The sequence below is a fragment of the Antechinus flavipes genome, chromosome 1 (assembly GCF_016432865.1).
Source record: "Antechinus flavipes isolate AdamAnt ecotype Samford, QLD, Australia chromosome 1, AdamAnt_v2, whole genome shotgun sequence".
Classification (NCBI taxonomy): domain Eukaryota; kingdom Metazoa; phylum Chordata; class Mammalia; order Dasyuromorphia; family Dasyuridae; genus Antechinus; species Antechinus flavipes.
The window spans coordinates 164,221,706-164,234,952 of NC_067398.1; positions in this window are offsets into that span (position 1 = coordinate 164,221,706).

Consider the following 13,247-nt stretch of genomic DNA (forward strand, 5'->3'; position numbering starts at 1 on the left):
TTGAGTGGATGCCCATCAATTGGAGAATGGCCGAATAAGTTATGGTACATGAATGTAATGGAATATTATTGTTCTATAAGAAACAATCAGCAGGATGATCTCAGAGAGGCCTGGAGAGACTTACATGAACTGATGCAAAGAGAAATGAGCAGGACCAAGAGATAACTGTACATGCAACAAGACTATATGATGATCAGTTGTGATGGATGTGGTTCTTTTCAACTATGAGGTGATGATGAGAAGAGCCATCTGCATCCAGACTTGGGGACTGAGTGTGGATCACAACATAATATTTTCATTTTTTATTGTTGTTTGCTTGCATTTTGTTTTCTTTTTCATTTTTTCCTATTTGATCTGATTTTTCTTGTTCACCATGATAGTTGTGGAAATATGTATAAAAGAATTGTACACATTTAATGTACTGAATTACTTGCCATCTAGGGGAGGGGGTTGGGAAATAGAAGGAAAAAAAAATGGAACACAAGGTTTTGCAAAGGTGAATGTTGAACATTATGCATATGTTTTGAAAATAAACAGCTTTAATTTTTTAAAAAGTATGATTTTTTTTACCTAGGCTTGAAGAAAGTCAGGAAGACCAGAAAGCAAAGATGAAGAAAGAATTCCAAAAATGGGAGTCAGCCAATGAAAATTCCCTTTTTGGGAGGTGGAGAAATCATATGCTAGAAACAACAAGGAGGTCAATGTTACTGGATCATAGAGTAATGGAAAGAATATGTGGGTGTGGGGAAAAAAAACTAGAAAGAAAAGAGGGAGCCAGGTTATGAAGGGTTCAAATGCTAGAAGATGTTACATTTGTTCCTGTAGGTGACACTGGAGTTTGTCACTCATGGGAGTGACTTGGTCAGTTTTGTTTTAGGAAGATGTGAAGGCTGAATAGAGGAGTGGGTGGAAAGGGGGAGAGCTTGGAATTATGGAGGCCAGCTAGCATACCATTGCAGTAGTCTAAGTGTAAAGTGATGGTGACCTGGATTAGAGTGGCAGATAGGTCAGAGGGGAGTAGGAGGTGAGAACAAAAGCTATTCCAAAGATGGAATCACTGGGACACAAGCGATTTGGGGTTCAGAAAGCAAGAAATCGAGGATGACAGAGGTTGGAAGCCTCATGATTGAGAGGAGTAATCAGTAATAATAAGAAAATTGGGAAGAAGTTGGAGTGAGAGTTGTGAGAGAGAAAATAATAAGTTCAACTTTGGACATAGTGAGTTTAAGATGTCTATGAAGCATTTGGTTTGGGTTCCCCACTTTCAGTCAATTTTCAATTGTGTCTGATTCTTCATGACCCCTTTTGAAGTTTTCTTGGCAAAAATACAGGAATGGTTTGCATTTACTTCTCCAGTTCATTTTATAGATGAGGAAACAAAGACAGGACTTGAGGCCTTATTGAACTCAGGAAGTTGAGTCTTTTTTGCTTAAAAGGCCCAGCACTACCTAGGCCCAGGGATCTCCAATAAGCAATCAGAAATGTGATACTAGAGTTTAGAAGAGAAATTAGGGCTGGATAAGTAATGGATGAATCATCAGCAAAGAGTGATAATGAGATCAATGACTGAAATGGTATGGAGAAAGAAGAGGATGGCCCAGGGGACGATCTTGAGGGACACCCAAGTCCAGTGGGATGTAACTTAGAGGACTATACAAGAGGCTGAGAATCATTCCAACAGGTAGGAGAAGAACCAAGAGAAAGGAGCATCAAGAACTTAGAAAGAAGAGGCTATGAAGGAAAGGGCGATCGCCAGTGTCAAAAGCTACAGAGAAGTAAAGAACAATGAGAATTGAGAAAAGATCATTAGATTTAGGATTTAAGAGATCACTACTATCTTTAAAGAGATGGAAGGTAAGGAAAAAGCATTTTTTCAAGGGCCTGCTATTTTATAAATATCTCTCCCTTCTTTCATAATTGTAGACCATCTTATCTTTGAGTGACACAATGGACGGAGTACCAGATCTGATGTCAGAAAGCTGTCAGTTCACATCCAGGCTTAGACTCTAACTAGCTGTATGATCTTGGACAAATCACTTAACCCTGTTTGCCTCAGTTTCCCCAAATGTAAAATAAGTTGGAAAAAGAAATGGCCAACCTACTCCAGTATCTCTGCCAAGAAATCCCCAAATGGGGTCATGTTGAATTGGAATGACTAAAACAGCAACAAATCTATGATCTCCAGTTTGGAGACAGATTCAAGCCATTCATTCCCTTCCCAACAGTGTTTCTGATTTTCTAGGTATCCCTTCCCCTCTTTTCTTTTTTTAATATGGACTCTTCTCCAGTTAGAATATAAGCTCTTTGAAGAACAGTCTTTCTTTTTCCTTCTATTTTTATCCCCAGTATGTCAATATGCTTAATAAGTATATGTTGCTTACCTACCTCCATCAGAAGTGGTAACTACAACCCCAGTCTTTTAGGCTCCAACCTGTGCTCTCTATGCCATGTCACAACTACATTTATTTTTTTAAAGTTTTTAATAATAACTTTATTTTCAAAATACATGCAAAGATCGTTTTCAACATTCACCCTCACAAAACCTTGTGTTCCAAATTTTTCCCCTCACTCCCTTCCCCTAGACAGAAAGTAATCTAATGTAGGTTAAACATGTGCAGTTCTTCTAAACATATTTCCACATTTATCACATTGCAGCTACATTTCCTGCCATTAATGTACATTTATTTAAAAGCATATAAAATGTTCATTATATCCCAAGTGAATATGACATCCTGGGCAGGTTCCTAGTCTACCTAGTCTTTACTCTGTTAGGATAATTCATTCATATTAACCAAGTCAAGTAAAGCCCCATTAAACTCTTCCTTTGCTTCTTAATGGAGACAGAACATTAGAAGTCTCTCCTTTAGTGCCTCTAGTGTCTCCATGCACATAAACTTCAACATCCTGTTTTCTTTCTTTGCTCCAGCTGCATGACCACCTTTGGGAATTTCTGGAAAATTGTTTTCTCATTTTTTTTCCTATTTGGGGTATTTTCGTTCCCATTAGGCATTCATAGAAGCAAAGTAGTCAAGAGGACATTTGGAGCCAGTGATTGGGGACCAACAGCCCTAGGCAAAGCCTTTAGACTATGGAGATCTTGCTTTTAAATAATCTGAAAACTTCATCTTTTCTCACCTTTTCTCTCCAGTCTGGGAGCCCATCTCATCACCTTTTCTCTGGAACAATATAATCATCTCCTAAGTGATCTTCCAGGTGGCATAGTAGATGCAGCACTGGGCTTGGAGTCAGGAAGACTCATGTTCTTTGACTTTAAAATCTGGTCTCAGATACTTACTACCTATGTGACTGAACCTAGTCAAATCACTTCATTCTGTTTGCCTCAATTTCTGCTCCTGACTCTGAGTTCCACCTCTTTCTCTTGTCTTTCCCCACTTCTCAAGTTCCTTTTATGTGATGTCTTCAGGTACCAAGGACAGGTATCTTCCTTTTGCTTTGGATTTGTATTTGAGTGCTTAACACAATGTTCCAATCACAAGAAATGCTTATTTAAGCATGTTCTACTTTGCTCAGCTCTCCCCTTCAGTTCTCTTTGTAATTTGGGTATATATTATATCTCCCCACTATAATGTAAGCTCCTTGGGAACGGGGATTATTTTTTTTCCTTTGAATCCTCATGGTAAATGCTTAGTAAAATGTTTGTTTAATTTGAATTGGACTATTCTAATTCTCTCCATCATTTTCTTGGAACAGAAGCATGGACACTAGAGATGGGAAATATGAAAGGAGTTTTCATTAGCCATCGGGTAGTGAGTAATTGAATGGGAAGCCAGAAGATAGATGAGGAAAAGTGACAGGTATGTTGGGGAAACTAAAGAGTAGAATATATATTTCATATCCAGTAGTCTTACTTTTTTGAAGGATGAGGTGAAACTAAGGGAATAGTGCCCTACTTTAAAAAAAAAAGATGCAAGATCTATTTTTCATCTTTGCCTCTTTTCCCTGTCCTGCCTCAGGCATGCCATCTTTCTGTGTTTCCTTTCCTATGAAGCGATCATTTCTGCTCATCTACTGAAAAACATCTTGGGAATTAGAGAAAGGCTAGAGGGTATTTTGAACTCCTGGGAGAAAACATTATGTGGTAGGATCAGAGATCCAGAACTGGAAGAAACCTTGGAAACCATCTAGTCCCAATTTAAAGGGGAGAAAACATATCCAAGGAATCTAGTCGGCTTTCCCTACGTACCCACAGTAGTAACAATCTGAAGCAGGATGACAGGTAGTGAGCTTCCTGCTATATCATAGTTATCGTGTTTAGGATTAAATCAATTTAACCAGGGGTTAAACAAACTTCTTTGCAGCAAAAAAATGAGTGGGAAAGTTTTATATTATTCCCAGTAATTATAAGTTAAAATTTTTTTCTTCAAATCTGATTTGAGAAACTCCCCAGAGTGTCTCACATCTGGTTTTAATTTAGCTTTTACCCTAAGTCCTCTCTGATTTTGTGTGCTTTGGCCTTGGATCACATCAGAGAGTTGTGATGGAAATATCTCTTTGGAACCAAGCTTCAGTGACAGATGCTACAGAGCTAAGCACACCTCTGTTATCAGATTTCTGGCCACTGCAAGTCTCTGAAAGGGTTAAAAGCAAATCAGTGTAATTGAAAAGTAGCTACTATATTGATGCAGACACCAGATATCCATTAGTTTAACTACATCGCAGTTTTCCTTTTCCTTAGACATAAATATATTTCATTTTACAATGAAAACCAACATGGGTGATTTCACAAGTAGAAAGTTATATATTCATCCACTGGTCTCATTATTGTTTCTCCAGCTTTCCCTGACTTCCTCTTGCCCTAACTCCCATGTATTATTTAAACAACATTAAGATCCATATAACACAGTATAAATGGGAAGGTATCTCTCAGTAGTCCTATGGTCCCCAGAGTATGGTCTGATGATATTCCCTTAGAATCCCGAATTCAGATGGGTCTAATTGGGGAAAAGAGGAGTCAAATTTACTGTTTTGTTGTAGTTGTTCACTCTTGTCCAATTCTTTGGAATGGGTTGCCATTTTCTTCTCCAATTAATTTTACAGATGAGTAAACTGAGGCTCTATTCACTGCACTACTACTTGCCCAAATTTACTGTAGGGATATCTAACTGCCTTTAGGAGATGTTGCTTATGATCTAGAATTTTAAAAAATAACAATAAGCTAAGACTTATTTTTATTTTTCTCTACTTAATAATATTTTATATTTTCCAATTACATGTAAAGATAGTTTTCAATATTTGCTTTCATAAGATTTTTAATCTTAAATCCAATACTTGATCACCTGAACCTCCTAGCTACCTAGATTAAAAACAAGAAGTCCCTCCTCCCAAAGGAATTACATTCTAGTGGAAGAGTCATTGTTTGCCTATATTTTTGAAGAGGACCAATAAAATTAGGTTGATGTCTTAACTTGCTTGCAAATCGGACTTGTGAGGCAGAGTTGCACAAAATTGTTGTTCTTACTTTCTTCCAGAGTTTCTAAAGTCCAGAATCAAGTCCAAGTCAAGATGACTGGAGATGACCCAAAATGTACTGGATGACCTTGGGGGGTCTTCGATGTCTGACCAAGCTCTAAGCACTCCACAATGCCTAACTGACCCACCTTCATGGCTATTGGAACAAACTATTCTAATCTGCCCATTCTGCCATTTTACATGCTTTCTGCAGAGAATAGTTTAAAAGTCCCCTTCAATGCATCCTAGGTCACACTAGTCTGTATAGTGCTTTAGAAGCTTTTAATAAACTTTAAGTCAGCCTTCAAACCATCCTAGATTGGGAGATGGAGATAGCATAACATAAAAGGAAGCTAATTGTTTCTCGGCTGAAAGAATATGGATCTGGAGAAACAGAAGCTTTACATATTACCCTTTCTATACCATACAAACATGGTACTTTCTATCCCAGTATTGATAGAATGGTGATACCTAGTTACAAGCCACGGAAGAGAGAGGGGGAAGACAAGGGAACCATATGGACAGCCAAATCGTGATGCTGGTACCAATTTAAGTCACTGTCACATTTGGTCAATAGAATTAACAAAAAACAGTAGATAAGTAGCAGATAAACAGACAGATCATTTATCAAGAGCTAGACAGTGTACAAAGCACTAAGATATCAATGCAATCCAAAAAGACCCTCAAGGAACATACATTCTAATGGGGAAAGATAATCATAAAGGGGTCATAGAAAGCTGTGGGGGACCAAGGTTACTAATGAGGAGGGGGAAAAATTTCAGAGAATAAGGAATGGAGCCAAGAAGAAAGTATGGCATGGGACCTTTGTGAAATGGATGGTTTGAGCCATCAATCAAAAGAGAAAGCTAATTCACCTCAGGAGAAAGAATTGTTTGGAATTTGAATGCAGATTGAAACATATTTTCTTTTAACTGGAATTATTTTAGGGTTTTTTTTCTGGTCTGTGACAGAACTAATATAGAAATGTTTTGCATGACTGCATGTGTATAACTATCAAAATGCTTTTTCACCAAGAAAGGGAGAGACGAGAGGGAGAGAATTTGGAGCTCAAAACTTTAAAAAATGTTAAAAATTGCTTTAACATGTAATTGAAAAAATAAATGCAATAGTTAAAGGGAATGGGTGGGGAGGGCTGTCAGCCTTCACCAGCTTCTACAAACTAGAACATCCTATTCTTCTCTGGGAGTACCAAAACAAGTATCTTCTTGGAAACATCCCCTTCCCTCTAAAACAAAATTTTTTTAGGGTAATGATCCAAAAAGAACTTGTTCCTAGTCTTCATTTTCCCCCCTTTCTGGACAATTGGAACAAATCTCAGGAACATTAATAATGATAATAATAGCATTTATATATATTTTTATTTAGTACTTTAAGATCTGTAAAGCACTTTAAATATATCATCTCATCTGATCTTCCTAATAACCCTGGAAGGGAGGTGCTATTATTATCCCCATTTTACAGATAAGGAAAGTGAGCTGAAGAATTATGTGAGAGCACAACTAGTATCTAGTGTGTATCTGGAATATGAAAAAACATTTTTTAAGACATAGATAAAGGATACAGCTATCTTCACAATGACAGGACTGGAAGAGAAATGAAGAAATGTCATTCCAGGATGGAGTAGAATCACTGACAAACTAAGTCTATCACTGTTCAGACAGGGGGAAAAGGTTTAATACACACTAAAAGGATAATCACTCTATCTGGTGGCTCTGCCAGATTTCAAAAATACATAAATGTTAAGAGTAAAGAGGATTTAGAGGCAGCTAGGTGGTGCAGGGCATAAAACACCAGCCCTGAAGTCAGGAGAACTCGAGTTCAAATCTGGTCTCAGATATTTGAACACTTCTGAGCTGTGTGACCCTGGGCAAGTTACTTAATTCCAATTTCCTTAGCAAAAAAATAAATAAATAAAAAGAGTAAAGAGGAAGTAAAGAGGATTTAGAGTTAGAAAAACCTTACTAATCACCTAATCCAACTCTCTTATCTCACAGTGAGAGAAATCTGTGACCATCCAGAGAGGTGACATGGATGTCTAAGGTCATGTCATTTGAATCTAGCTCTTCTTACTCCAAATCCAGGTCATCATGATTCCAGATCAGTCATTCCATCATCTCACAGCACCTCTTCAGAACAGAAATGGCTAAGTCATTTCTTTATTCCACATCTTCCGGGTGGCCACACCCCTACACATTTAATCCAGTTATGGAAAAATAAATAGGACAGCATTCACAGAGACCCACAAAATGACCCTAGTATCTAGCCTAACGTCTTGTACATAGCAGCCATTGAAGAGGCAGTGCTGATTTAATTTGAAGCCTAAAAAACAAACAAAAAAAAAATTGAGGGAAAATGGAAAATCATACAATGAAGTCCATTCTTCAGTACAAAGGGTCCAGTTAGCAAAGTATCTGCTGTCCTCCATCACTTTTTCTTCTTTTGTGGAGAGCAGGGGTGTGGGACAGTTGGGTTAAGTAACTTGCCGGGGTCTGAAGTGTCTGAAGCCAAATTTGAAGTCAGTTCTTTCTCACTCCGGGTACTGTGCCACTTAGCTGCCCCCCTTCCATCACTTTTGAGAATAAATAATAGACTTGAAGAGATAGTGAAAGAATTTAGCTCAAACATAAGAAAAACCTTCTGGACTGGAGTAGATCCTAGAAGGAGTTGCTGAGGAAACTAGAGAATCTTGGAAATCTAGCACCTGATATTTAAAGATGTTTAAAAATATGACCATCCCCTTCTTTGGATGGTTTAAGGCTGTACCAAGAATATGCAGTTAAATCAGAAAGCTTTTCAAGGTTTCTTTCTGCTTCATGATAACTGCTGTCTTGTAATCTTTCAAGGAACTGAGAGGCTCAGAAAAGTACAATAACATGGCATTAGTCTGAAATTATGGCAGGGCAGTCTACTAGACTGTTAGCTTCTTAAAAGCAGAGACCTCATTCAATGCTATCTTTACAGAAGACCTTTGTACTTACTAGGTCCTTGACATATTTAATGAAATGAATTGAATTCAATTAACGATTCAATCAATATTAAGTGCTTATTCTTTGCTAGGCACTGTACTGTATTCTGGGAATACAAAAAGAGGCAAAAGATGGAGCTTATCATCCAACAGGAGAAACAACAACAAATAAATTTATACAAAGCAAGCTATGTGTACAATAAATAGGAAATGATTCACTAAAGGAAGACCCCATAATTTAGAGGTTGGGGAAGGCTTCCTATAGAAGGTAGGATTTAAAGAAAATCAGGCAAGGAATTAGAAATTGAGGGGTTGCCCAACAGAATGGGAATAAGTTATGGTACATGAATGTAATGGAATATTATTGTTCTATAAGAAATGGTGAGCAGGATAATTTCAGAAAAGCCTGGAAAGACCTACATGAAATGATACTGAGTGAAGTGACAAGCGCCAAGAGAACATTGTACACAGGAACAGCAACATTAAGTGTTGATCATCTATGACAGACTTAGCTCTTCCCAGCAATGTGATGATGCAAGACAAATCCAATAGACTTTGGTTGAACAAAGCCATCCATATGTAAAGGGAGAACTATGGAGTATGTTTTCACTTTTGTGGTTGTTGTTATTTGCTGTGTAGATTTTTTTTTTTTTTGCTTTTCTCAAGTTGAGAGAATTATATGTAGAATCAAATGCCATTTAGTCTGAAGAAATTCCATAATGTCTCAAAAATATTTTGGACCTAACTATACTAGGATTAAAAACCTGCACTAGTCCATACGAGGAGCAAAATGTGACATAATTGCTTTCTGCAAATCTCTTCAATTCCATACTTCAAAAGTTTTGCACCAGACTGAGTAATTACAGTGGTCAAATCTTGTCTTCTTAAGGTTTGCAAAGTACTTGCTTTTTAAAATGAATATTTTATTATGAATTTGAAATCAACAACATTAATATTTCCATATAAAAGGAACAATACAGAGGCTTGCATAAGAAGCTTTGAATTTTTATATTTTAAAAAGCATGTATGTATACTAAGTTGAACAAGATAGTTAAAAAAAAAAAAAAAAAAACCTCTCCATTTGTTTGTCCTCATTTGCACTTTTCTCCTGTGCATTTTTAAAGATACATTTTCTTGATGACTTTTTTCTTATCTGTCACACAATTCACCAGCCTAATGACCACCTTCTCTGCCCCCATCCAGAGGAGAAACTTTCCATTGTAGCATATATATCACAACAAAACAAATCAACACATTGGCTATATCTGAGAATGCTTGGCTTTATTCAAGGCTCAGTTCAATTATTTGAGCAGCCTTTTCTGATTCCCTCAGTTATTAATGGCAGCCCTGCCATCATCATTGTGTATTTATTTGCTATATACTTTGTATTTACCTGTCTGAGAATATACTGTGTCTCTTAGGAGAGTATGAGCTCCTTGAAGGCAGTGGCTATGATTTGCTTTGGCTTTATACTACCAGCATCTAAAGCAGTCACTTAATGCTTATTGATTGATTGTCTTGGATTTCAGGGCAAGCTACTCTGTGAACACACTCCATTGGAGTCTTATAAATAGGTGTACTCCAATTATCTGCCAAGGGAGTATCAACTTACTTCATATTTCAAGGATCCAAGATTGCTGGGATGTGGATATTCACTCCATCAGTTTAGATCAAAACCCTCTCCACACCTTAGCAGATGGTTTCATGAATCACCATGGCCAAAAAAATTCTGCTCATTTAATCATTTAATGACTGACTTGATGAATCTCTACTGACGATGTACCTTTCCTTGAACATCAGTCATATGGTGGATCACTAGACGTTAGCCTCAAGACCCATTTAGTCAATCAATCAACCAATAAACATTTATAAGTGTTTATGTGTGCTAAGCACTGGGGATACAGAGGAAAAACACCCCCTGCCCCCAAGGAGCTTACCATCTAATCAGGAGAAAACATAAAAATATATGTAAACATATATTTGTATATATAATAATGTATATATAATATATGTAATATGTAACATAATGTATATGCATTATATAATATATAAAATATTATATGTAATATAATATATATAATATAATATGTAAGCATATATTTGTATATATAATAATGTATATATAATTTATGTAATATGTAACATAATGTATATTGTATATGCATTATATAATAATTATATAATATATAAAATATTATATGTAATATGTAATATAATGTATATAATATAATATGGAAGCATATATTTGTATATATAATATAATAATAAAAAGCAAGTTGTATCCAGAACAAATAGGAAATATTAAAAGATGGAAAGCACTGAAATTAAGAGGGATTAAGTAGTCAAATATCTGACCATTCTTCAGACTCCTTTGTTAAATCATCACAGAGGTCAGTAATCAGATCAGAGGAGGGAGAACGTTTCTAGTTTTATTTTAACTAGAGAAAATGCTCAGAGCTGAGAAATGAAGTGTCTTCTTCAAGCCAGGAAGACACTATTGCCATTTGAATATGTGTAAAGCAGTAAGGTCTAAAAATTCTCAGAAAGGTAGGATGGGGATAGGTTGGGAGGGGCTTTGAATGTCAGAGTATTTTGTGTCTGTTCTTGGAAATAACAGAGAGCCACTGAAATTTGGTGAGGGATAGGGAGGTAGGTGGACAGGCGGTAAATGTGTGACATGATCAAAGTTGTATTTTAGAAAAATCCCTTTAGTGCCTGAACAGAGGATGGATGAAATGGGACCCACCAGCAGGCTACTACAACAATGCAGGTGTAGGGTGATAAGGTCCTGTACTAGAGTGATGGCTGTGTCAGAAGAGAGAAGGGGGATATTCCAGAGATGTTGCAAATGTTGACATGCCTTGGAAACTGATTGGATACAGGAGTGAGAACTAGGGAGGAGTTAAGGATGTCTCTGAGGTTGTACACCTGAGGGTCTAGGAGGATGCATCTCTAGTAACAGGGAAAGTGGGAAGGGGTGGAGGTTTAGGGGAAAGATAATTAAATTCTGATTTGGGCATACTGAGTCTAAAATGTCTTCTGGATGTCTGAAATTGGAGATTCAAGATTGTAGATCAGCAGAATTTGGGGCAGAAAAAGCAGACGAGATTTATCAGCATAGAGATGGTAATTAAATCTTTTAGGGGTCAAGATCTCTTTAATCTATGGTGAATCAAAGACTGGGGGAAGAGGAGGTGGAGGTGTAGTGATAATGTCAATGTCAAGAGTCAGAAAGAATCTGACTCCCTTATTTAATAATGTATATAAATTCAGTCTAAAAGTCACAATTTCTTATGGGACTGTTTCCAAATTCTAATTCTAGGAATTGTAGCAGCAATGGAAAATTGTCTAAACTAGTTAATTTCTTGACATTTCTCCAAAGTAGAAGTGTTCTTTGAGTTTCAGAGTTCATATGTTACTAATTTGTGGTCTGAAAAGTTTTGATTAAGTAGAAATTTCTTCATCCAGGTATTATTTACATTCAACAGGGCATTAGGGATGAAAAAAGATAAAGTTTCTAATCATAAATTTCACCCTTAGAGAAATAAATAAATAGGGGAAAAGAGAAAGCAATCAATCATCTTCCCCCACTCCCCTTTGCTAGATAATGGATATTCCCTGCATGATTATTGCTGCAAGGCCCTCATTTCACCTCTTTCATGCTTCCACAAATGCATTTGCACTTTGTAAAAGGAAAAGACATCTCAGTAAAACAGAGATTAACATGAGTCCTACATTTGTATTATGATTCCAAAGCTAGTAATTGGATCTTGCTTTATACTTAGTGGAGCCAATGACATTCCCCAGACCCTGCCTCACTTCTTCCTCTTGGAATTCCAAGCTTCTTTTCAGGCTCAGATCAGATGTTTCTTTTTACAAGAGCCATGTCTTGATGCTTTCTCCTTCTTGGAATTACTTTATTTGTTTCTCTGCATCCCTAGTCTCCCACCCTCTAACAAGGAAAAAAACCCAAAAAGTTGCTTAAGTCAGGAATAGCTTCAACTTTGTTTTGGTATTTCTAGTTCCTATCCCAGTATCTGGCACACCATATTTTCAGATGAGGAAATTGAGCCCAAAGAGATGAAGTGCTTTGCTGGAGGTCACATAGCTGTTTTATTGACAGAACTGAGACTAAAATCTAGATCTGTAGGTTAGCCCAAGAGCTTAGTTCAGGGACCTTTTTGTCTACACTGAGATATAGAATTTCCTAAGTGTTTTTGGATATATTATTTATGTTGTCATGTAAGTAGTTGTTATTGTCACACTCCTACTGCCTCTTTTTAAAAAAATCACCCAAAGAAGAAAAAATTTAATATTGAATGCATGTTTCCAAAAACAGCTGTGGAGAAAATACCGTTTTGTTTCTTTACTAAATTGCTTTTAGAGAGTGAAGGTCCTTAAAGAACTTCAATTTAAAAATTTGTCTTTAATTCCATTTATTTCCCTAGCAGACCCACCCACAGGCCTATTAGTTTATATCAAATATTCCTCAGCATTAAAGACAGCATCATGTTGGTCTTCAATGGAGGCAATGAGTGTCCCAAAATAGAAACTGGATTTATGGCTACTGTCCAAATCCTTAACAAGTCTACTTTGTAAAGAATCAGGATTATCATACTGGAAAAGTGTTAAATTTCCTAAAACTTAAGGATTTGTCTCCAAATCACTGATTAAACCATGGACTATCTCTAGGAGACTTCGAGGAAGATTTCATCCAAACTCTTCATTCAAAAATGTAAAAGCTCAGAGGTGACTCTTCCAAGAGACTTGAAGGATTCCATCCAAACCCTGC